Source organism: Macaca nemestrina, chromosome X, assembly GCF_043159975.1.
Source record: "Macaca nemestrina isolate mMacNem1 chromosome X, mMacNem.hap1, whole genome shotgun sequence".
Classification (NCBI taxonomy): Eukaryota; Metazoa; Chordata; class Mammalia; order Primates; family Cercopithecidae; genus Macaca; species Macaca nemestrina.
The window spans coordinates 103,130,350-103,155,380 of record NC_092145.1 but is presented as its reverse complement, the minus strand read 5'-3'; the positions used below and the strand labels follow the sequence as shown (position 1 = coordinate 103,155,380).

The 25,031-nt window shown below is 38.1% G+C and overlaps 1 protein-coding gene and 1 pseudogene across 3 annotated transcripts in view; one reads left to right on the top strand and one right to left on the bottom strand.

The window, feature by feature from the left end:
* LOC105463874 (fatty acid amide hydrolase 2) overlaps positions 1–25,031 on the top strand; it is a 192,593-nt gene that overhangs the window by 77,655 nt on the left and 89,907 nt on the right. The window lies entirely within an intron of this gene.
* On the bottom strand, positions 12,151–20,040 carry LOC105463872 (T-complex protein 1 subunit zeta-like; annotated as a pseudogene).

Here is a 25,031-nt window from a genome sequence, read left to right as displayed (position 1 = left end):
ATACAAAATAAAAGAAAACAATTTTACAACTTAAAGAAAGGTCTTTTGAAATAATTCTGTGAGACAAAAATAAGAGAACAAAGAATTTAAAAAAAAAAAAAAACAAGGCCTTCAGGATCTTTGGGACAACAGAAAACAACTGAATGTAAACGTTATTAATATTCCTAAGTGTGAAGATAGATCAAAGTTTAGAAAACATATTTAATGAAATAATAGATGAAAACTTCCCAAGTCTACCAAGAAGTTTAGACATCCAAACACAAGAGGCTCAGTGATCCAAAGAAACAGATTACAAAAAATCTTCATCACAGCACATTAATATAACTGTCCAAAGTCAATGTGAACAATTATTTTTAAAAACAGCAAGAGAAAGTCATCTAGTTACCTATTAAAAAAAACCCATTAGACTAACAATGACCCTCTCAGCAGAAACTTCAAAGGCCTAAAAATAAATGGATGATATATTCAAAGTGTAGAAAGAAAAACAACCCTGCTGACTGTGAATACTATATTCAGCAATACTTGCCTTCATAAATGAAGGAGAAATAAAGTCTTTCCCATACAAATACTGAGGGAATTTGTCACGATTAGATTGGCCCTACAAGAAATGCTCAAGAAGTCCTAAACATGAAAGCAAAAGGACATTAACCATTATGAAAACACGTGAAGGCAAAAGGAATTTACCATTATGAAAACACACAAAAATAGAACTCACTAGAAAAGCAATCACACAAAAATGGAAGAGAAATGAATCGAATGGCACTACTACAGAATTCCATCAAACCACAATGACAAACAATGTGAGAAAAAAAATAACTTATGAAACAAACAGAAAACAATTGACAATATGGCAGGAAGAAAACCTCAATTGTCAATAATAATTATGAACATAAACAGACTAAAATCTCAACTTAAATGACACAGATTGATGAAATGGTAAAAAATGATCTAACCAAATTCTTCTTACAAGAAAGTTACTTTATTTTAAAAGAGCTATTAACTGAAAGAAAAAGGGTAGAAAAAAATGGTCCTTCCAAATGAACATCAAAATTGGGTAGGAGTAGCTACATTTTTATAAAATCAAACAGACATTAGGTCAAAAACAATTAAAAAGGTAATAATATAATGATAAAGAAATCAATTCAGCAAGATAATATAACAATTCTAATTATATATTTACCCAACATTGGAGCATCCAGATTGATAAATATCACTAGATATCTAAAGAGGAGATAGATTGCAATACAATAATAATTAAGGATTTAATTCCCCACTCACATTAGGCAGATCGTGAAGACAGAAATTCTACAAAGAATGTTTGACTGTAACTGGGTTATAAATCTAAATGGATGTAATAGACATTTACAGAACATCCTTCCTGACAACTGAAGAATACACATTCATCTTATCAACACATCGAATATTCTCCAGTATAAACCACAGGAGAGGCCACAAGAAAAAGCTTCAACACAATTTTTAAAAATTGAAATTATATCAAGTATCTTCTCGGACCACAGTGAACACTACTAGAAATTAATACCAACAGGAACTTTAGAAAGTATACAAATATTTGGAAAGAAAACAACATGTTTGTGAATGACCATTGGGTCAATAAAGAATTTAAGATGGAAAGCAAAATATATTTGGAACCGAAATTGAAATGCAACATAGCAAAACTTGTTGGTTACAGCAAAAGGAGTGTTAAGAGAGAAGTATATGGCAATAAAGGCCTACATCCAAAAAAGGTACAAAGATTACAAAGTAACAATTTAATGATGCATATTAATCAACTAGAAAAGCCTGAACAAATCAAGATTACATTTAGCAGAGGAAAAGAAATAGCAACGATTAAAACAGCTAAATGAAGTTGAAGCTAAAAACATAATACAAAGAATCAATGAGATTAGAAGTTGGGCAGATAAACAAAATTGATCAACTGTGAACTAAGCTAACAAAAAAGGAGGAAGACCCAAATAAACACAGAAATGACAAAGGAAACATTAAAATTTATACCACAGATATTAAAAAAAAATTGTCAGAGACTATTATGAAAACTGTATGCTTAGAATCTAGAAAACCTGTAGGAAACAGATACATTCCTGGAAACATAAAATCTACTGAAATTGAATCAGGAAGAAATAGAAAATCTGAGAAGACAACTAATGAGTGATGAGCCTGAAGCTGCTATAGAGTCTCAAAACAAAAACAAGCCAAGAATGGATGTATTCACAGCCGAATTCTACCAAATAAATAAAGAACTATACCAATCATACTGAAATTATTACAAAAACTTGAGAAGGAGTGAATTAATGCCAACATCACCAAAGTCAGGATCACCCTGATACCAAAACAAAATAAGGATATATATATATATTTGTAATGCCAATATTTTTAATATACCTAGACACAAATATCTTCAACAAAATACTAGCAAAGTTGAATCTAACAGCATGTCAAATAGACCACATACTATGATTAAGTGGGTGCTATAGCAGGGATGTAAAGATGGTTCAACATAGGCAAATAAGTAAATGTGATATATCACATCAACAGATTCGAGAACAAAAACCTTGTTATCATTTCAATTGTCAAAGAAGAAATGTTTATCATTTCAATTGATAAAACTTATCATGCCTTCATGGTAAAAAAATTCAAAAAACTAGCCACAGAAGCAACATACCTAAAAATAGTAAAGGCCACATATGACAAACCCCCAGGTAACATCGTACTAACTTTGGAAATGCTGAAAGCACTTCCTCTAACAATGGGAACAAAACGAGAATACCCATGTTTGCTACTTTTCAATGTAGTACTGGAAGTGATAACTAGAACAACCAGGCAACAGCAATAAATAAAAGGCATCTAATTAGAAAAAGAGGACGTTAAATAATCTGTTTGCCAAAGATATAATCTTGCATGTAGAAAAACCTAAGAACTTCACCAAAAATATTTAAATTTGATAAATGAATTCAGTAAAGTTTCAAGATACAAGAATCAACTGACAAAATCAGTATAATTTCTATATACTAATTATGATCTGAGAAAGCATAAAGGCAATCTCATTTATAATAGTTACAGAAACAAACAAAATACCTGTCTATAAATTTTGCCAAGGAGGAGAAAGATTACTACAAAGAAAACTACAAAACAGAGATAAAAGCAATTGAAGATTTCAAAAATAAATAGAAGAACATTCTATGCTCATACATCAGAAGAATTAATATCATTAAAATGACCATATCACACAAAGAAATCTACAGATTCAGTGCAATTCCCATCAAAATACCAACATCATTTTCACAGTATTATAAAAAATTAAAATTTATAAGGAACCAAAAAAGAGCCCTAATAACTAAAGTGTTCCTAAGCAAAAATAAAAAAGCTAGAATAGTTTCATTACCTCACTTCAATAATATTATGAGGTGATAGTAAGCAAAACAGCATGGTGCTGGTAAAAAAAAAAAAAAAAAGACGTGTAGGTCAATGGTACAGAATAGAGAACCCAGAAATAAAGCCACATAAATACAGCCAAGTGATCTTTGACAAAGGCAGCAATAATATACATTGTGGAAATGAATCACTTTTCAATAAATGGTGCTGGGAAAATTGGATAGTCATATACAAAAGAATGAAACTGGACTACCTTATTTTACCATATACAAAAATCAACTCAAGATTAATTAAAAACCTAGACAGAAGACCCCAAATTATAAAAAACAAAACAAAACAAAAAACTAAAAGAAAACCAAGGGGAAATATTTTGGACATCTATCTAGGCAAATAATTTATGACTAAGACCACAAAGGCACAGTCAATAGAAACAAAAATGGACAAATGTGACTTAATTAAATTTAAAACCTTTGCACAGCAAAGATGTAATCAACAGAGTGATGAAACAACCTATTGAATGGAAGAAAGTATTTGCAAATTATTCATTAAACTGAAGACTTATATTCAGAATATATAACAAGCTCAAACAACTCAACAATGATAAAACATTTCATTTACAACTGGGCAGAGGACATAAACAGACATTTTTCAAATAAAAGACATACAAATGGCCAATATGTATATGAAAACTAGCTCAACATCACTAGCTATCAGAGAAATGCAAGTCAAAACCAATGTGAGATTTTTATCCTACTCCAGTCAGAATGGGCATTATTACAAATACAAAAAGTAACATATGTTCACGAGGATTTGGAGAAAAGGAAATCTTACACATTGTGCCAATATAAACTAGTGTAGTCTGTGTGAAAAACAGTATGGAGGTTTATCAGAGGGGTAATAATAGAACTACTGTTTCATCTGGCAGTCTCTCTACTGGATATCTACCAAAAGGGAAAGCAATTATATAAAAGATACCTGCACTTGTATGTTTATACAGAATTATTCACAATAGCAGAGATATGGAATCAACCTAAGTGTTCATAAATATATGATTGGATAAATAATGTTAACAGTGGGGTGTTAAAGTCTCCCATTATTATTGTATGGGAGTCTAAGTCTCTTTGTAAGTCTCTAAGGACCTGCTTTATGAATCTGAGTGCTCCTGTATTGGGTATATATTTAGGATAGTTAGCTCTTCTTGTTTAATTGATCCCTTCACCATTATGTAATGGCCTTCTTTGTCTCTTTTGATCTTTGTTGGTTTAAAGTCTGTTTTATCAGAGACTAGGATTGCAACCCCTGACTTTTTTTTGTTTTCCATTTGCTTGGCAGATCTTCCTCCATCCCTTTATTTTGATCCTATGTGTGTCTTGGCATGTGAGATGGGTCTCCTGAATACAGCATACTGATGGGTCTTGACTCTTTGTCCAATTTGCCAGTCTGTGTCTTTTAATTGGACCTTTTCATCCATTTACATTTAAGGTTAATATTGTTATGTGTGAACTTGATCCTGTCATTGTGATATTAGCTGGTTATTTTGCTCGTTAGTTTATGCAGTTTCTTCCTAGCATCGATGGTCTTTACATTTTTGCATGTTTTTGCAATGGCTAGTAATGGTTGTTCCTTTCCATGTTTAGTGCTTCCTTCAGGATCTCTTGTAGGGCAGGCCTGGTGGTGACAAAATCTCTAAGCATTTGCTTGTCTGTAAACAATTTTATTTCTTCTTCACTTATGAAACTTAGTTTGGCTGGATATGAAATTCTGAGTTGAAAATTCTTTTCTTTAAGAATGTTGAATATTGGCCTCCACTCTCTTCTGGCTTGTAGATTTCTGCCGAGAGATCTGCTGTTAGTCTGATGGGCTTCCCTTTGTGTGTAACCCGACCTTTCCCTCTGGCTGCCCTTGTCTTTTCTCCTTCATTTCAACTTTGGTGAATCTGGCAATTATGTGTCTTGGAGTTGCTCTTCTCGAGGAGTATCTTTGTGGCGTTCTCTGTATTTCCTGAATTTTAGTGTTGGCCTGCCTTGCTAGGTTTGGGAAGTTCTCCTGGATAATATCCTGCAGAGTGTTTTCCAACTGTGTTCCATTCTCCCCATCACTTTCAGGCACCCCAATCAGACGTAGATTTGATCTTTTCACATAATCCCATATTTCTTGGAGGCTTTGTTCATTTCTTTTTACTCTTTTTTCTCTAAACTTCTCTTGGCGCTTCATTTTATTCATTTGATCTTCAATCACTGATACTCTTTCTTCCAGTTGATCGAGTTGGTTACTGAAGCTTGTGCATTTGTCACGTAGTTCTCGTGTCATGGTTTTAATCTCTGTCCGTTCATTTATGGACTTCTCTGCATTGGTTATTCTAGTTATCCATTCTTCCTTCAAGGTTTTTAGTTTCTTTGTGCTGGGTATGTAGTTCCTCCTTTAGCTCTGAGAAGTTTGATCCACTAAAGCCTTCTTCTCACATCTCATCAAAGTCATTCTCTGTCCAGCTTTGTTCCATTGCCTGCAATGAGCTGAATTCCTTTGCAGGGGGAGATGTGCTCTGATTTTTTGAATTTCCAGCTTTTCTGCCCTGCTTTTCCCCCATCTTTGTGGTTTTATCTGCCTTTGGTCTTTGCTGATGGTGATGTACTGATGGGGTTTTGGTGTGGGTGTCCTTTCTGTTAGTTTTCCTTCTAACCATCAGGACCCTCAACTGCAGGTCTGTGGAGTTGTTTTGAGGTCCACTTCAGACCCTGTTTGCCTGGGTATCAGCAGCGGAGGCTGCTGAAGATAGAATATTGCTGAACAGCTAGTGTTGCTGTCTGATTCTTGCTCTGGAAGCTTCATCTCAGAGGTGTACCCAGCCATGTGAGGTGTGAGGTGTCGGTCTGCACCTAGTGGGGTATGTCTCCCAGTTAGGCTACCCAGGGGCCAGGGACCCACTTGAGCAGGCAATCTGTCGGTTCTCAGATCTCATCCTCCATGCTGGGAGAACCACTGCTCTCTTCAAAGCTGTCAGGCAGGGACATTTACATCTGCAGAGGTTTCTGCTGCTTTTTGGTTAGCTATGCCCTGTCCTTAGAGGTGGAGTCTACAGAGGCAGGCAGGTCTCCTTGAGCTGTGGTGGGCACCACACAGTTTGAGCTTCCAGGTGACTTTGTTTACCTACTTAAGCCTCAGGGATGGTGGGAGCCCCTCCCCCAGCCTCACTGCCACCTTGCACTTAGATCTCAGATTCCTGTGCTAGCAATAATGGAGGCTCCATGGGCCTGGGACCCTCTGGGCCAGGCGTGGGATTTAATCTCCTGGTGTGCCATTTGCTAAGACCCTTGGTAAAGTGCAGTATTGGGTTGGAGGTTACCCGATTTTTCAGGTGTTGTGTGTCTTAGTTTCCCTTGGCTAGGAAAAGGAATTCCCTTCCCCCTTGTGCTTCCCAGGTGAGGTGATGCTTCGCAGTGTTTCAGCTCTCCCTGGTTGGGTTGCACCCACTGACCAGCACAGACTGTCCTACATGCCCCAGTGAGATGAACCTGGTATGTCAGTTGAAAATGCAGAAATCACCCATCTTCTATGTTGCTCACGCTGGGAGCTGGAGGCTGGAGCTATTCCTATTCGTCCATCTGGGGTGCCCCCCTCCCCTGAGATATGTTGATACAGGTATAAAATGCACAGTAATCACATCAGGGTAAATGGAATTTTCATTACCTAGAGGATTTATCCTCCTCTTGTGTTACAAACAACCCGATTATAGTCTTTCCGTTATGTTTAAAAGTTCAACAAATTATTGTTGACTGACTGTAGTCACACTGTTGTGCTATCATACACTAGATCATATTTATTCTATCTAACTATGTATTTGTACCCACTAACAATCCTCCCTCCCATCATCCTTCACTACCCTTACTAGCCTCTGGTAACCACGATTTTACTCCCAAGGAATCCTCCTTCTTCTTTAATGTAAATGCTTACTGCTACATACCAACCTGTTTATATAGCTTTTGCTGCATCCCATATGTTTAGGTATGTTGTAATTTAATTCGTCTTAAGGTATTTTCTAATTTTCATTCTGATTTCCTCTTTCACCTGTTGGCTGTTTGAAAATATTGTTAAATTTCCAGTCTTCATGGATTTTCCAGTTTCCCTTCTGCTGTTGGTTTCTAATTTTATTGGAAAACATGTTTTGTACATTATTTGGGCCTGACCACCATACCTGACCCAAATAATATATATTTTAGCTGGCAACAAATTAACTTCAACCACATATGAAAACGTTATTCTTGTACATATATGCCCCTCTTTATGTTATTGATGTCAAAATTATATTGTGTATCTAGTATCATAGATTCATAGTTATTTTCATGTTTTTGTCCTTTCATTTCATGCCAGGATTAGAAGTGATTTATACACCAATATTATAGTATCACAGGAGTTAATATCTGTCTGCATATTTACGTCTGCCTGAGATCTTTGTTGGTTATTTATGGTTTTATGTTGCTAACAAGTGTCTTTTGATTTCAACTTGAAGGACTCCCTTTGGCAATTCTTGATGACAGGTGTAAAGAGAATGAAAAACCTCAGTTTATGTTTGTCTTGGAAAGTCTTAATTTTTTCTTCAGTTTTGAAGAACTGTTTTGCTGAACCTAGTGTTCTTATTTCTCAGGGTTTTATTTTTTTCTCTGCCCTTTGAATATATCATTCCAGTCCCTTCTGTACTGTAAGGTTTCTGCTGGGAAATATGGTGATAGTCTTATGGAAACTTCTTTCTGCACAGTGAGTAGCTTTTCTCCTGCTACCTATAAGATTCTCTCTTTATCTGTGATTTTTGACTATTTGATTATAATTTGTCTTGGTATGAGTCTGCTTGGGTTTATCTTAGTTGGAGTTTAATTTTTTAGCTTTTCCCATTTTTATGTAACTTTCCTCAAAATTGAGTTTTTGGCCTTCTTTCTTCAAATAATTCCTCTTCCCTTTCACTCTTTTATGTGTGTTTCATATGCATACATTTGTCCAGTTGATGGTGTCACATGAGTCTCTTAGACTCTCTTCACTTTCTTTCATTTGTTTCTTTTTTGCCACTCTGAGATGAAAATTTTAAATGACCTATTTTCAGGTTTGCTAATTATTTGTTCTGCTTGATCTAGTCTGCTTTTGTACCCTCTACCAAATTTTGCAATTCCGTTATTCTATTCTTCAGCCTCAGAACTTAGTTTTTTAAAATAGGTTCTCTCTCTTTGTTGATATTCTCATTTTGTCTGTTTTCTCTTTTAGTTACTGAGCATTTTTAAGATGGCTATTTTGAATTCTTTATCAGATAATTCATAAACCATTTCTAAAAATTGTTTGTTTTTAAATTTTCTTAATTTTATTTTAAGTTCCAGGATACAAGTGCAGAATGTATAGGTTTGTTACATAGGTATAGGTGTGCCATGGTGGTTTGCTGTACCTATCAACCTGTCTTCTAGGTTTTGAGACCCACTTGCATTAGCTATTTTTCCTAATGCTCTTTCTCTCCTCACCCCCACCCACCGAGTAGCCCCGGTGTGTGTTGTTCCCCTCCCTGTGTCCATGTGTTCTCATTGTCCAACTCCCACTTATGAGTAAGAACATGCAGTGCTTGGTTTTCTGTCCCTGTGTTAGTTTGCTGAGGATGATGGCTTCCAGCTTCATCCATGTTCCTGCAAAGGACATGATCTTGTTCCTTTTTATGTCTACATAGTGTTCCATGGTGTATATGTACCACATTTTCTTTATCCAGTCTCTCCCTCCCTTCTCCATAATTTTTTGGATAATTTGGGTAGTATTATAATTAGTTCTTTCTTAAATATTTGATAGAATTCAGCAGTGAAACCATCAGGTTACTGCTTCTGTCTCATTACTCATAATTAGTTTGCTAAGATTTTTTATTTTTCCATGGCTCACTCATGTTAGGTTATATATGTAAATAATTTTTTTTTAGTTTTTCAAAATTACTGGCATATAGTTGTTCATAATAACTTCTTTCTTCCTTTCTATTAATTTAAGGTTTGGCATGTTGTTGCTTTTCTAGTTCTCAAAGGTGCAGAATGTGCTTGTTTATAAAGTCTTTCTACTTTTTTGATGTATGCATTTATTGCTATAAACTTTCCTCTTAGTACAACTACTAATGTATCCCATAGGTTTTGATATGTTTCCATTTTATTTTTCTGTCAAGAAATTAAGATTTTTTCCTTAACTTCTTTATTTACTTATTGTTTGCTCCACAGCATGCTATTTAATTTCCATGTATTTGCTTAGTCTCCAAAATTCTGCTTGTTATCAATTGCCAGTATTATTTAATTGAGGTAAAAGAAGATACTTGTTATTATATTTATTAAAAAAAAAATTGTAAGACTTGCTTTGTAGCCCAATATGTGTTCTCTCTTGGAGAATGTTCCATGAAACGATGAGAAGGTTGTGTATTTTGCAGCCATTGGATAAAATGCGTCCTTTTCTCTCAGATTGCACAATTCCCTTTAGTGTTTCTTATACGATAGTTCTAGTGGTTATGAAATCCCTCATCTTTGTTTGTCTGGAAAACTCATTATTTTTTTCATCTTTGAAGGAAACTCTGGTAGGCACAATATTCTAAGTTCAAAGCTTTTTTTTCCTTCATTATTTTGAAGATAGAATCCCACTCTCCCCTTGTCTGTAAGGTTTCCTTTGAGAAGTTTGCTTCCAGACTATCAGAGCTCTTCATAAGTTATTTGCTTCATCTTACTGATTTTATGGTCCTTTCTTTGTTCTTGACCCTAGAGTTTGATTTTTTTTTTTCAAATTTTATTTTAAGAACAGGGGATAAAGAAAATGTGGCACATATACACCATGGAATACTATGCAGCCACAAAAAAGATGAGTTCATGTCCTTTGCAGGGACATGGATGAAGGTGGAAACCATCATTCTCAGCAAAATAACACAAAAACAGAAAACTAAACACTGCATGTTCTCACTCATAAGTGGGAATTGAACAATGAGAACACATGGACACAGGGAGAGGAACATCACACGCCGGGGCCTGTTGGTGGGTGGGAGGCTAGGGGAGGGATAGGATTAGGAGAAATACCTAATGTAGATGATGGGTTGATGGGTGCAGCAAACCACCAGGGCACGTGTATACCTATGTAACAAACCTGCATGTTCTGCATATGTATCCCAGAACTGTATATTAGACCTTTGTCAGATACAGAGTTTGCAAATATTTTCTCTCATTCTAGAAGTTTTCTATTTACTCTGTTGATGGTTTCTTTTTCTGTGCAAAAGCTCTTTCACTTAATTATATCCTACTTGTCAAATTTTGTTTTTGTTGCAATTGCTTATGGGTACTTAGTTATAAATTCCTTCCAAAGGATGATGTCCAGATGTTGTTTTCTAGATTTTCTTCTAGGATGTTTATAAGTTTAATCTTACATATGTCTTTAATCAATCTTGAGTTAAGTTTTGAATATGGTGAAATGTATTTTGCACATGACTAGCCAGTTATCTAAACACCATTTATTGATAGGCACCTCATTCCCCATTACTTGTTATTGTCAACTTTGTGGAAGAACAGGTTATTTGTAGATTTGAAGCTTTATTTCTGGGTTCTCTATCCTGTTCCAGTGGTCTAGGTGTCTGGTTTTGTAACAATATGATAGTGCTTGGTTACTGCAGCCTTATAGTGTAATTTGAAGTTGAATAATGTGATGCCTCCAGCTTTGTTCTCTTTGCTTAAAATTGCTTTGGCTATTTGGACTTTTCTTGGTTCCATATGAATTTTAGAAGAGATTCTTCTAATTCTGCAATAAATCACATTGATAATTTGATGGGGATAGCAAGGAATCTGTAAACGGCTTTGGGAAGTATGATCATTTTAACAATATTAATTCTTCAAATTCATGGGCATAGAATGTTTTACTTTTTTGTCATCTCTGATTTATTTTAGCACAGTTGTATAATTCTCAAACTCAAAAACTTTCACCTCCCTGGTTAGCTATATTCCTAGGCATTTTATTCTCTTTGTGGCTATCATAAATATATTACATTCTTCATTTGACTGTCAGCATGAACGTTATTGGTGTATAAAAGTGCTACTGATTTTTGTGCATTGATTTTGTATCCTGAAACTCTAATGAAGGAGTTTATCAATTCTAGGAGTCTTTTAGCACAGTGTTTAGGACTTTCTATATATAAGACTATATAATCTGTAAAGATAAATATAATGACTTCCTTTCTTTTATTTGGGTTCCTTTTTTTCTTATTATTCTTGCCTGATTGCTCTGGCTAGGACTTCCTAGCACTATGTTGAATAGGAGTGATGAGGGTGGGCACCCTTGTGTTTTTCCAGTTCTCTAGGGGAACACTTCAAGCTTTAGTCAATTTAGGATAACGTTGGCTGTTACTTTTTCAATGATGGTTCTTATTATTTTGAGGTATGTTCCATGGTGCCTAGTTTTTAGAGGATTTTTAACATTGGAGGTATGATGAATTTTATGAAAAGTCTTTTCTGCATTCATTGAGATAGCATTAGATAGATAGATAGATAGATAGATAGATAGATAGATAGATAGATAGATAGATACATGGATGTATTTTATCTAACAAGGAATTTATGTCACTGCTGCTAAAGCAAAACATCCTGTTCACTGGGTAAAAGACCTGCTTTATGTGTATACGCTTCAGTGCAATTTTAAAAAATACTGTAATTTCAGAACTTCCAAATTTCAACAGATGCCAGCGTTCTCTCCTTTTTCATATGGGAAAAATCCATTTGAAGCTTGGACAAAAATTCCACAGCTGTATTCCTCAGGATCACTTTGCAGAGTCTTCAAGACTCAGATACAGAGGAAGCTTCAATTCAACCTTTCAGAGAAGACATTCCAGCTCTCATGATCTCATCAACCAAGAGAATGTTGGTGGCGATCACAGTGCAGGAGTGAAGAAGTTGCTTCTTTACAAAATAGTTATCCCATACGCGTACTTCTGCTGCTACTATTGGCTCACCTGTGTTCAGGTCCACACCCACAAGCTCACCTGATTCTGAATGTTCTGCTTGAATTTTAGCTAATGTTTCCTGAAGGTCAAAACCAGAGTTCTGAGCAAGAACCTTGGGAATAATGAGCAACGCATCAGCAAATGCTTGGACTCCAAGCTGTGCCCTGCCATTTACACTGGGCTTATATTTAATCAGGGCTTCTGCCATAGCCACTTCCACAGCACCAGCACCTGGAACCACGCAGCCATCATCAATAGCATTTTTGACAGCCCTCAAGCCATCCCTCACTGCATCTTTGATCTGAGTGACTGTGTGCTTATTTGCTCCTTTGATCAATAAAGTGACAGAACGAGGGTGGTTACATTTCTCAATAAAGGTGAACTTCTCTTCTTTCAATGTATACTTATATACAAGTCCTGCATGTCCCAAGCAGCCAGGACTTAGGTTGTCAAAATAATCCAGGGCTACCCCACCACAAGCAAGAGTCAGCCTCTCCATATTTCTCCTTTGAGCTATACGCAGAGCAAGTATGCCTTCTTTTATTTTATTTTATTTTATTTTTTTATTATACTTTAAGTTCTAGGGTACATGTGGATAATGTGCAGATTTGTTACATATGTATACCTGTGCCATGTTGGCGTGCTGCACCCATCAACTCGTCAGCACCCATCAACTCGTCATTCACATCAGGTATAGATCCCAATGCAATCCCTCCCCCCTCCCCCCTCCGCGTGATAGGCCCCAGTGTGTGATGTTCCCCTTCCCGAGTCCAAGTGATCTCATTGTTCAGTTCCCACCTATGAGTGAGAAGATGCGATGTTTGGTTTTCTGTTCTTGCAATAGTTTGCTGAGATTCATGGTTTCCAGTTGCATCCATGTCCCTACAAAGGACACAAACTCATCATTTTTTATGGCTGCATAGTATTCCATGGTGTATATGTGCCACATTTTCTTAATCCGGTCTGTCACTGATGGACATTTGGGTTGATTCCAAGTCTTTGCTATTGTGAATAGTGCTGCAATAAACATACATGTGCATGTGTTTTTATAGCAGCATGATTTATAATCCTTTCGGTATACACCCAGTAATGGGATGGCTGGGTCATATGGTACTTCTAGTTGTAGATTCTTGAGGAATCGCTATACTGTTTTCCATAATGGTTGAACTAGTTTAAAATCCCACTAACAGTGTAAAAGTATTCCTATTTCTCCACATTCTCTCCAGTATCTGTTGTTTCCTGACTTTTGAATGATCACCATTCTAAGTAGTGTGAGATGGTATCTCATTGTGGTTTTGATTTGCATTTCTCTGATGGCCAGTGATGATGAGCATTTTTTCATGTGTCTGTTGGCTGTATGAATGTCTTCTTTTGAGAACTGTCTGTCCATATCCTTTGCCCACTTTTTGATGGGGTTGTTTGTTTTTTTCTTGTAAATTTGTTAGAGTTCTTTGTAGGTTCTGGATATTAGCCCTTTGTCAGATGAGTAGATTGCAAAAATTTTCTCCCATTCTGTAGGTTGCCTGTTCACTCTAATGGTAGCTTCTTTTGCTGTGCAGAGCTCTTTAGTTTAATGAGATCCCTTTTGTCAATTTTGGCTTTTGCTGCCGTTGCTTTTGGTGTTTTAGACATGAAGTCCTTTCCCATGCCTATGTCCTGAATGGAATACCATTCCATGGAAACCCTAGGTTTTCTTCTAGGGTTTTTATGGTATCAGGTCTAACATTTAAGTCCCTAATCCATCTTGAATTAATTTTCGTATAAGGAGTAAGGAAAGGATCCAGTTTCAGCTTTCTACTTATGGCTAACCAATTTTCCCAGCACCATTTATTAAATAGGGAATCCTTTCCCCATTTCTTGTTTCTCTCAGGTTTGTCAAAGATCAGATGGCTGTAGATGTGTGGTGTTATTTCTGAGGACTCTGTTCTGTCCCATTGGTCTATATCTGTTTTGGTTACGAGTACCATGCTGTTTTGGTTACTGTAGCCTTGTAGTATAGTTTGAAGTCAGGTAGTGTGATGCCTCCAGCTTTGTTCTTTTGACGTAGGATTGTCTTGGCAATACGGGCTCTTTTTTGGTTCCATATGAACTTTAAAGCAGATTTTTCCAATTCTGTGAAGAAACTCATTGGTAGCTTGATGGGGATGGCATTGAATCTATGAATTACCTTGGGCAGTATGGCCATTTTCACGATATTGATTCTTCCTATCCATGAGCATGGTATGTTCTTCCATTTGTTTGTGTCCTCTTTTATTTCACTGAGCAGTGGTTTGTAGTTCTCCTTGAAGAGGTCCTTTACATCCCTAGTAAGTTGGATTCCTAGGTATTTCATTCTCTTTGAAGCAATTGTGAATGGAAGTTCATTCATGATTTGGCTCTCTGTTTGTCTGTTACTGATGTATAAGAATGCTTCTGATTTTTACACATTAATTTTGTATCCTGAGACTTTGCTGAAGTTGCTTATCAGCGTAAGGAGATTTTGGGCTGAGACAATGGAGTTTTCCAAATATACAATCATGTCATCTGCAAACAGAGACAATTTGACTTCTTCTTTTCCTAACTGAATACCCGTGATTTCTTTCTCTTGCCTGATTGCCCTAGCCAAAACTTCCAACACTATGTTGAACAGGAGTGGTGAGAGAGGGCATCCCTGTCTTGTGCCAGTTTTCAAGGGGAATTTTTCCAGTGTTTGCCCATTCAGTATGATATTGGCTGTGGGTTTGTCATAAATAGCTCTTATGATTTTGAGATACGTTCCATCAATACCAAATTTATTGAGTGTTTTTAGCATGAAGTGCTGTTGAATTTTGTCAAAGGCCTTTTCTGCATCTATTGAGATAATCATGTGGTTTTTGTCTTTGGTTCTGTTTATATGCTGGATTATGTTTATTGATTTGTGTATGTTGACCCAGCCTTGCATCCCAGGGATGAAGCCCACTTGATCATGGTGGATAAGCTTTTTGATGTGCTGCTGAATCCGGTTTGCCAGTATTTTATTGAGGATTTTTGCATCGATGTTCATCAGGGATATTGGTCTAAAATTCTCTTTTTTTGTTGTGTCTCTGCCAGGCTTTGGTATCAGGATGATGTTGGCCTCATAAAATGAGTTAGGGAGGATTCCCTCTTTTTCTATTGATTGGAATAGTTTCGGAAGGAATGGTACCAGCTCCTCCTTGTACCTCTGGTAGAATTCAGCTGTGAATCCATCTGGTCCTGGACTTTTTTTGGTTGGTAGGCTATTAATTATTGCCTCAATTTCAGAGCCTGCTATTGGTCTATTCAGGAATTCAGGTTCTTCCTAGTTTAGTCTTGGGAGAGTGTAAGTGTCCAGGAAATTATCTTCTAGATTTTCTAGTTTATTTGCGTAGAGGTGTTTATAGTATTCTCGGATGGTAGTTTGTATTTCTGCGGGGTCGGTGGTGCTATCCCCTTTATTATTTTTTATTGCGTCTATTTGATTCTTCTCTCTTTTCTTCTTTATTAGTCTTGCTAGCGGTCTATCAATTTTGTTGACCTTTTCATAAAACCAACTCCTGGATTCATTGATTTTTTGGAGGGTTTTTTGTGTCTCTCTCTCCTTCAGTTCTGCTCTGATCTTAGTTATTTCTTGCCTCCTGCTAGCTTTTGAATGTGTTTGTTCTTGCTTCTCTAGTTCTTTTAATTGTGATGTTAGAGTGTCAATTTTCGATCTTTCCAGCTTTCTCTTATGGGCATTTAGTGCCATAAATTTCCCTCTACACACTGCTTTAAGTGTGTCCCAGAGATTCTGGTATGTTGTATCTTTGTTCTCATTGGTTTCAAAGAACATCTTTATTTCTGCCTTCATTTCGTTATGTACCCAGTAGTCATTCAGGAGCAGGTTGTTCAGTTTCCATGTAGTTGAGCGGTTTTGATTGAGTTTCTTAGTCCTGAGTTCTAGTTTGATTGCACTGTGGTCTGAGAGACAGTTTGTTATAATTTCTGTTCTTGTACATTTGCTGAGGAGTGCTTTACTTCCAATTATGTGGTCCATTTAGGAATAAGTGCAATGTGGTGCTTAGTAGAATGTATATTCTATTGATTTGGGGTGGAGAGTTCTGTAGATGTCTGTTAGGTCTGCTTGCTGCAGAGATGAGTTCAATTTCTGAATATCCTTGTTAACTTTCTGTCTCTTTGATCTGTCTAATGTTGACAGTGGGGTGTTGAAGTCTCCCATTATTATTGTATGGGAGTCTAAGTCTCTTTGTAAGTCTCTAAGGACTTGCTTTACGAATCTGGGTGCTCCTGTATTTGGTGCATATATATTTCGGATAGTTAGATCTTCCTGTTGAATTGATCCCTTTACCATTATATAATGGCCTTCTTTGTCTCTTTTGATCTTTGATGGTTTAAAGTCTGTTTTATGAGAGACTAGTATTGCAACCCCTGCTTTTTTTTGTTCTCCATTTGCTTGGTAGATCTTCCTCCATCCCTTTATTTTTAGCCTATGTATGTCTCTGCATGTGAGATGGGTCTCCTGAATACAGCAGACTGATGGGTCTTGACTCTTTATCCAGTTTGCCAGTGTGTGTCTTTTAATTGGAGCACTTAGTCCATTTACATTTAAGGTTAATATTGCTATGTGTGAACTTGATCCTGCCATTATGATATTAACTGGTTATTTTGCTCGTTAGTTGATGCAGTTTCTTCCTAGCCTCGATGGTCTTTACATTTTGGCATGTTTTTGCAATGGCTGGTACCAGTTGTTCCTTTCCATGTTTAGTGCTTCCTTCAGGGTCTCTTGTAAGGCAGGCCTAGTGGTGACAAAATCTCTAAGCATTTGCTTATCTGTAAAGGATTTTATTTCTCCTTCACTGATGAAACTTAGTTTGGCTGTATATGAAATTCTGGGTTTAAAATTCTTTTCTTTAAGAATGTTGAATATTGGCCCCCACTCTCTTCTGACTTGGAAAGTTTCTGCCGAGAGATCTGCTGTTAGTCTGATGCGCTACCCTTTGTGTGTAACCTGACCTTTTTCTCTGGCTGCCCTTAAGATTTTTTCCTTCATTTCAACTTTCATGAATCTGGCAATTATGTGTCTTGGAGTTGCTCTTCTCGAGGAGTATCTTTGTGGCGTTCTATGTATTTCCTGAATTTGAAAGTTGGCCTGCCCTACTAGGTTGGGGAAGTTCTCCTGGATGATATCCTGAAGAGTGTTTTCCAACTTGGTTCCAATTTCCCCCTCACTTTCAGGCACCCTAATCAGACGTAGATTTCCTCTTTTTACATAATCCCATACTTCTTACAGGCTTTGTTCATTTCTTTTTCTTCTTTTTTCTTTTGGTTTCTCTTCTCACTTCATTTCATTCATTTGATCCTCAATCACTGATACTATTTCTTCCAGTTGATTGAATCGGTTACTGAAGCTTGTGCATTTGTCACGTATTTCTCGTGTCATGGTTTTCATCTCTGTCATTTCGTTTATGACCATCTCTGCATTAATTACTCTAGCTATCAATTCTTCCACTTTTTTTTTCAAGATTTTTAGTTTCTTTGCGCTGGGTACGTAATTCTTCCTTTAGCTCTGAGAAGTTTGATGGACTGAAGCCTTCTTCTCTCATCTCGTCAAAGTCATTCTCCGTCCAGCTTTGATCCATTGCTGGCGATGAGCTGCGTTCCTTTGCAGGGGGTGATGCACTCTTATTTTTTGAATTTCCAGCTTTTCTGCCCTGCTTTTTCCCCATCTGTGTGGTTTTATCTGCCTCTGGTCTTTGATGATGGTGACGTACTGATGGGGTTTTGGTGTGGGTGTCCTTCCTGTTTGTTAGTTTTCCTTCTAACAGTCAGGACCCTCAGCTGTAGGTCTGTTGGAGATTGCTTGAGGTCCACTCCAGACCCTGTTTGCCTGGGTATCAGCAGCAGAGGCTGCAGAAGATAGAATATTGCTGAACAGCGAGTGTACCTGTCTGATTCTTGCTTTGGAAGCTTCCTCTCAGGGGTGTACTCCACCGTGTGAGATGTGGGGTGTCGGTTTGCCCCTACTGGGGGATGTCTCCCAGTTAGGCTACTCAGGGGTCAGGGACCCACTTGAGCAGGTAGTCTGTGTGTTCTCAGATCTCAACCTCCGTGTTGGGAGATCCACTGCTCACTTCAAAGCTGTCAGACAGAGTCGTTTGCGTCTGCAGAGGTTTCAGCTGCTTTTTGTTGTTGTTGTTGTTGTTTAGCTGTGCCCTGTCCCCAGATGGAGTCTACAGAGACAGGCAGGACTCCTTGAGCTGCTGTGAGCTCCACCCAGTTCGAGCTTCCCATCAGCTTTGTTTATCTACTTAAGCCTCAGCAATGTTAGGCGCCCCTCCCCCAGCCTGGCTGCTGCCTTGCAGCCAGATCACAGACTGCTGTGCTGTTAATCATGGAGGCTCCGTGGGCGTGGGACCCTCCTGGCCAGGTGTGGGATATATTCTCCTGGTGTGCCCGTTTACTAAGATCCTTGGTAGAGTGCAGTATTGGTGTGGGAGTTACCCGATTTTCCAGGTGTTGTGTGTCTCAGTTCCCCTGGCTAGGAAAAGGGATTCCCTTCCCCCTTGCGCTTCCCAGGTGAGGCAATGCCTCCCCCTGCTTCAGCTTTTTCTGGTCCTGCTGCAGCAGCTTACCAGCACTGATTGTCAGGCACTCCCTAGTGAGATAAACCCAGTACCTCAGTTGAAAATGCAGAAATCACCTGTCTTCTGTGTCCCTCATGCGGGGAGTTGGAGACTGGAGCTGTTCCTATTCGGTCATCTTGCTCCGCCCCCCTATGCCTTCTTTTGAAAGAGCATCTAAGGAAAAGGGTTCAATCCCCTTTTGATTAATAACAACAAATCCTTTAACTGAATCACCACAGACTTTCCTTTTCAGTTTTTTTTTTTTTAAATCTATCTTCAATGAATTTTCTTTAAGCTTTTAGGAGTTTTTCTCTCTCTTCTGCACTTTTGTAAAAAAAAGAGCCAGAATTCACTTCTGTTTTTTCATACTCTAATGATACGTTACAGGTGAGGACGTATGCATCCTCCACCCTTTTCTTCATATCAGGATGCCATGCTCCGTGGTCCAAAACAAGCCCTCTGATTAAGCTTTTATCAGTTTCAGATTTATGTTTCATCTCCATGATCTCAATCATGAAGAGATCAATAGGTTCATCTTGTTTTTTAATGGCCCAAATGGAGTCCACTACAGCCTCTGTTAAGACATCTACAAGTTCAGCATGAACTTTAGTACGAAGAGGTGTTCTGGCCACATCTATAAGTGCTTCCCTGTCCATCTCTCTGCTTACTTTGACTTCTTCCAAAAACTGAAGGGCCTTTTCCTTTGCAGCTTCAAATCTTTCAGCGGTTATTCATGGATGAAGGCCTTCAGAAATGTAGAGATCCGCCTGTTTCATTAGCTCTCCAATGATTACGCATATTGGAAGTCGTAGCATCACCAGTTATATCATCCTGGCCTGTTGCTACCTTTGCTATTAAGGAAGCTGTTGGATGTTGAACTTGCATTTCGTGAAGCAGCACATTGCCGTCTTTAGTAAGTTCGATGTCTCCAGCGCCAGAAACGAGCATCTTCACGGTGCCCTTGGGTGCCAGGTTGGTCCTTAGCACGTCCTGCAGACCCCGCGCGGCGCTGATGTTGACCACCAGGGCCGCCTGCGCTCGGGCCACCTTGGTCTTGGCGTTCAGGGTTTTCACCGCCACCATAGCTGCTCCAGCGGAGGAAAAGGAAACAATGCTGAGAGCCCATAGCTGGTGCGGCAGATAGTCATATATTTTTTAAAGGAAAACTGTTTATGTGGTTAATCACATTCATTGATTTGCATATGTTGAGCAATTTCTGCACCACAGAAATAAAACTAATTTTTTATATGCTTCAGAATTTCATTTGCTAGTATGTTGTTGAGGATTTTTTCATTTATGTTCATCATAGATGTCGGCCTGTAGGTTTTTTTTTTTTTTTTTTTTTTTTTTTGTATTGGTGGGCTTCGGTGTCAGAATGATTCATGCTTCACAGAATGAGTTAATGAAGAGTCCCTCCTTCTTGACTTTTTGGAATAATTTAAGTAGTATGGGTATCAGATTTTCTTTGTACATCTGGCAGAATTTGGCTATGAATCCATTTGGTGCAGGGCTTTTTTCTTGGTAGTTTTTAAATTACTGATTTAATTTTGGAATGCATTATTGGTCTTTTCAGGGTTTCGGTTTCTTTCTGGTTCAATCTTGAGAGATTGTAAGTTTCCAGGAATGTATTCATTTCTTCTAGGTTTTCTAGGTTGTGTGCAGAGAGGTGTTTGTAATAGTCTCTGCGGATTTTTTGTGTTTCTGTGTGGTCACATGCAACATAATCTTCATCACTTCTGCTTGTGCTTATTTGGATCATCTCCTTTTTTTTTTTGCTAATATATCCCCTAGTATTTTAGCCTTGTTGATTCTTCCAATGATTCAGCTTTTGTGTGTTTTTTTTTTTTATTTTTGTATGGATTTTGCAATCTAGATTTTGTTCAGCTCTTCTTTAATTTTAGTTATTTCTTTTTAAATAGTAACTTTAGAGTCTCTCTTGCTTCTCTAGTTCCACCACATGTAATGTTAGGGTATTAATTTGAGATTTTTCTAATTTCTTGATGTAGGTGTTCAGCACTCCCCACTTTCCTCTTAACAGGTTTTCCCTGTGTCCCAAGATTCTGGTATGTATTGACTCTGATTTCATTAATTTCAAAAAGTTTTTTTGATTACCGCTTTACTTTCCATCTTAACCAAAAAGTCATTCAGGAGCATGTTGTTTATTTTCCATGTAATTATGTGGTTTTGAGAGATTGTCTTGGTATTGATTTCTATTTTTATTGCACTGTGGTCTATGAGTATAGTTGTTATTATACATTTTTAAAAATTAGTTCAGATGTGTTTTATGGTGGAGCATGTGATTGAGCTTAGAATATATGCTATATACAGATGAGAAAAATGTATATTTGACTGTTGGTTGGAGTATTCTGTAGATATCTATTAGGTCCAATTGATCAAGTATCAAGATTTAGTCCAGAATACCTTGGTTAGTTTTTTACTTTGATTATCTGTTTAACTTGTCAATGGAATGTTGAAGTTTCCCACTTTTACTGTGTGGTTGTTTCTGTATGTTTTTGCGGCTGTAGGTATCACTTAAGGACCCCTTGCAAGGCAGGTCTGATATTAACAAATTTTGTTAGCATTTGCTTGTCTGAAAAAGATTTTATTTCTCTTTCACTTATGAAGTTAGTTTGGCAGAATATGACATGCATGGTTGGAATTTCTTTTGTATAGGGATGCTGATTATAGGCCTCCACTCTCTTCTGGCTTATAAGGCTTCTGCTGAAAGTTCTGCTGTTAGCCTTAATGAGTTCCCTTTGTAGGCGACATGCTCCCTCTCTCTAGCTGCCGTTAAAATTTTTTCTTTCACATTGACTTTGAAGAATCTGATGACTCTGTGCTTTTGGCATGGTTGTCTCATGTAGTATCTTGCAGGGGTTCTCTGCATTTCCTATATTTGCATGCTGATCTCTCTAGCAACACTGGGGATGTTTTTATGGACAGTATACTCCAATATTTCTTCCACATTGCTTGCTCTCTCTATCTCTTTCAGGAATGCCATTGAGTCTGAGGTTCTGTCTTTTTACAGAATCCTGCATTTTTTGTTGCCCATTGGCAACAACACTGACAGACACTGCTAGCAAAGGTACTCCAGTGGGCTGATGGTCATCCCCCACATGGGTGCACATCAATGGGGCAGCAGGGGTCCCAAAGCTTGCTCATCCCAGCAGGGTGGTGTGTTTTCCATATGCATGTGCATGCTGGCAGGGTGATGAGGGGAGGCTGTGGGCAAGCATACACCCACAAGGGAAAGCTGTGGGTGGTCATGTGCTGCTGGAAGTCTGTCTGCAAAAGCACTCCAACAGTTAAGCAGGGCTTGCCACTGAGGGATCGGTGGCAGTGGATGCTGGTAAACAGTGGAGGCTGCACTGCAAGTGGGTGTAGCTAGGCAGGACCCTGGCAGAGGCTGGCAGATAAGGGGGAGCTCAGATCAGACTGGCCCTGTCCCACAGGCAACACAGCCATGTTATTTTCAGTTCCAACAAAGGCTAGAACAGCCTGGAGGAATATGGCAATCTTTGGGGAGTTGGCAGCCATGACTGTGCTCCATTGCAGTCATTTCTACACAAAACCTCTGGACTCCATACAGGCTGGAGTTCTGTGTCTGCCAACTCTCCAGGCAGTTCTCTTTGCTAGCTCAGATGTTCATGGGGTTGTGTGTCAAATGACTTTTTCCTATATTTATCTGTGTGTTGTATAAACTCATACACAATGACCTTGCATTACATTTTAAACGTTGAAATATATCATACACAGCATATATAAGTAATAACATATTCAGTTAAGATGTTGATTATTATAAAGGAAAGTGCAAAATGTCAGCATCTAAGGTTAACTTAGAATCTGTCCAAGGGTCCATGAAGTCAAAATTATTTTACAATAATGCTAAGATATAATTGACCCTTTTCATTATGTTGACATTTGTAGTCATGTTTCAAAAGCAATGTTATCCAAAGTGGCTGCACATTAGCATGAACAAGACAGTGACACTAAATTGCACTGCTAGTCATTATATTCTTTACTGCTACACACAGTTAGTAAAGAATAAATAAAAAGTTAAAATGTTTTAGAAAAGGATTGATATCAGCAAGACTGTTTAGAAGCTCTTTATACTTGTCCCTCTCATAAAATAAGGACAAAAACAGTGAATAAACAGCTACATTTTAACTCTATTATTTGAAAATGAATGCTAGAGCACAGCAAAGGAGTAGCAGAGACTCTGTGGAACATGTAGGCTCAGGATGGCTTCATGGACAAGGAAGCAAAGCACTCTGCTGCTGCTACCTTATCTCCTCAAATGGGATTCACTCAGAACTAAGGGGGACTTCCCTCTGCATCAAAAAGGGAGAAGGAGGTTTCTAACAGCCCCTATTAAGATCATGGACATCTGCAGTCCTTCCTGCTGAAGAATCCTGCAGTCCTCACAGATGCTGAGCCAAGTTTGGGAAGATGCCAGGATTTTACACAACTGCATTGTTAAAGGAAGAGCTGACATTTGCCCCCTTTCTTATTTGACCTAAGCTGCTGCTGCACAGTGCCGTCTTATAACTGGAGCCACTGCTATATTGTGTCTTGCTCATGAGGGCAGTAACCACTGCATCCCTCCATCCCTGAGGTTTTGCATCATTACAGCATGCTCATGCCTGGTAGTGCACCATTACTCAGCCAAACTGTTATGGCTCATTCCCCTTGGGAACAAGCTGCCTAGGAGGTCTTCCGTCTACCCCATTCCAGTGTCTACCATACCCTAACCCTGGCTACTCAAAGCCTGGCTCCAGCAAAACAGCTGCAAATCTAGCAGCCAAATACACAAGGCACATTGAACCTACCCCCGCCCCCAAACCCAGAGAATAGTTAGTGCTGTGCACGATACAGAAGCTGAGTACAAAGAGCTAGGCCAACTCCATGCACCCTCATGCTTTGCCTATGTGGGAGCAGTGCACAAGCTGGTGGGCCAGCTCAGCACTCTCTTGATGTGAGAACCAGCCTGGTGTCCTGCCCTAAGGGGAATAGCAGACAAGCAGAAGACCAACTATATGCTCTCTTGGCACACAAAAGAGCTTGGTGGCATACCCCATGGAACAACACACAGATGAATGCACATGCCGTGATTTCCCTCTGTATGTGGAACAGCTTATGTCCCACCCACAGTGGAGCAGCACCAGAGACACTGATGCTCACAAAGGCATTGCTGGTGTTGACTACAGCTGAAGGAACTGCATAGAGACTATGTCATTCCACTCACTGGAATCAAAGCCAGCACACCCTACCCAACCAAGCCCTAGGAAACATCAGCAGGTACAAGTATCTCCACATGAAAGACACTTGATAATAGTGGAAATGGTAACCATTCCACCTTATGCCTGGGTATTACTATAGGGACACAAGACACTTGAAAAGTCAAGGAAATATGACATTACCAATGAAACACAATAATTTTGTGGTAACTGATGCCCCCCAAAATGGAAATTTCTAATTTTTTTAAAAAAGTAATTCAAAATAATGACTCAAGAAAACTCAGAAATATACAAGAGTACAGAGACACACAATGCAACAAAATCAGAAAAACAAGTCTTAGTATGAATGAGAAATTGATCAAAGAGATAGATACAATGGAAAAGAAACAAACATAAATCGTGGAGCTGAAGAATTCAGCCAACGAAATAAATAAGACGGAGAGCTTCAACAGTATACTAGATCCAGCAGAAGAAAGAAGTTTTAAACTTGAGGAATGTGTTTTGAAATAGCCCAGTCAAAAGGAATAAAAATAAAATAATGTAAAAGAGCAAAGAAAACCTATGAAATAGGTGGTACATTATTAATCAAACTTCTGCATTCTAGAGATTTCAGTAGAAGAGATGGAGAAAAGCACAGAAAGCTTATTTAACAAAATAATAGCTGAAATTTTCCCCAATTTTGGAATAGATATGGATATCCAGATCCATGAAGCTCAAAGGATTCCAAACAGATTCAACCCAAAGAGGTCATCTCTGAGGCCTGTTATGATCAAACTGTTACGACAAAAAGAATTACAAAAGAAACATCAGAAAATTGTCAAGTCACATATAAAAGAA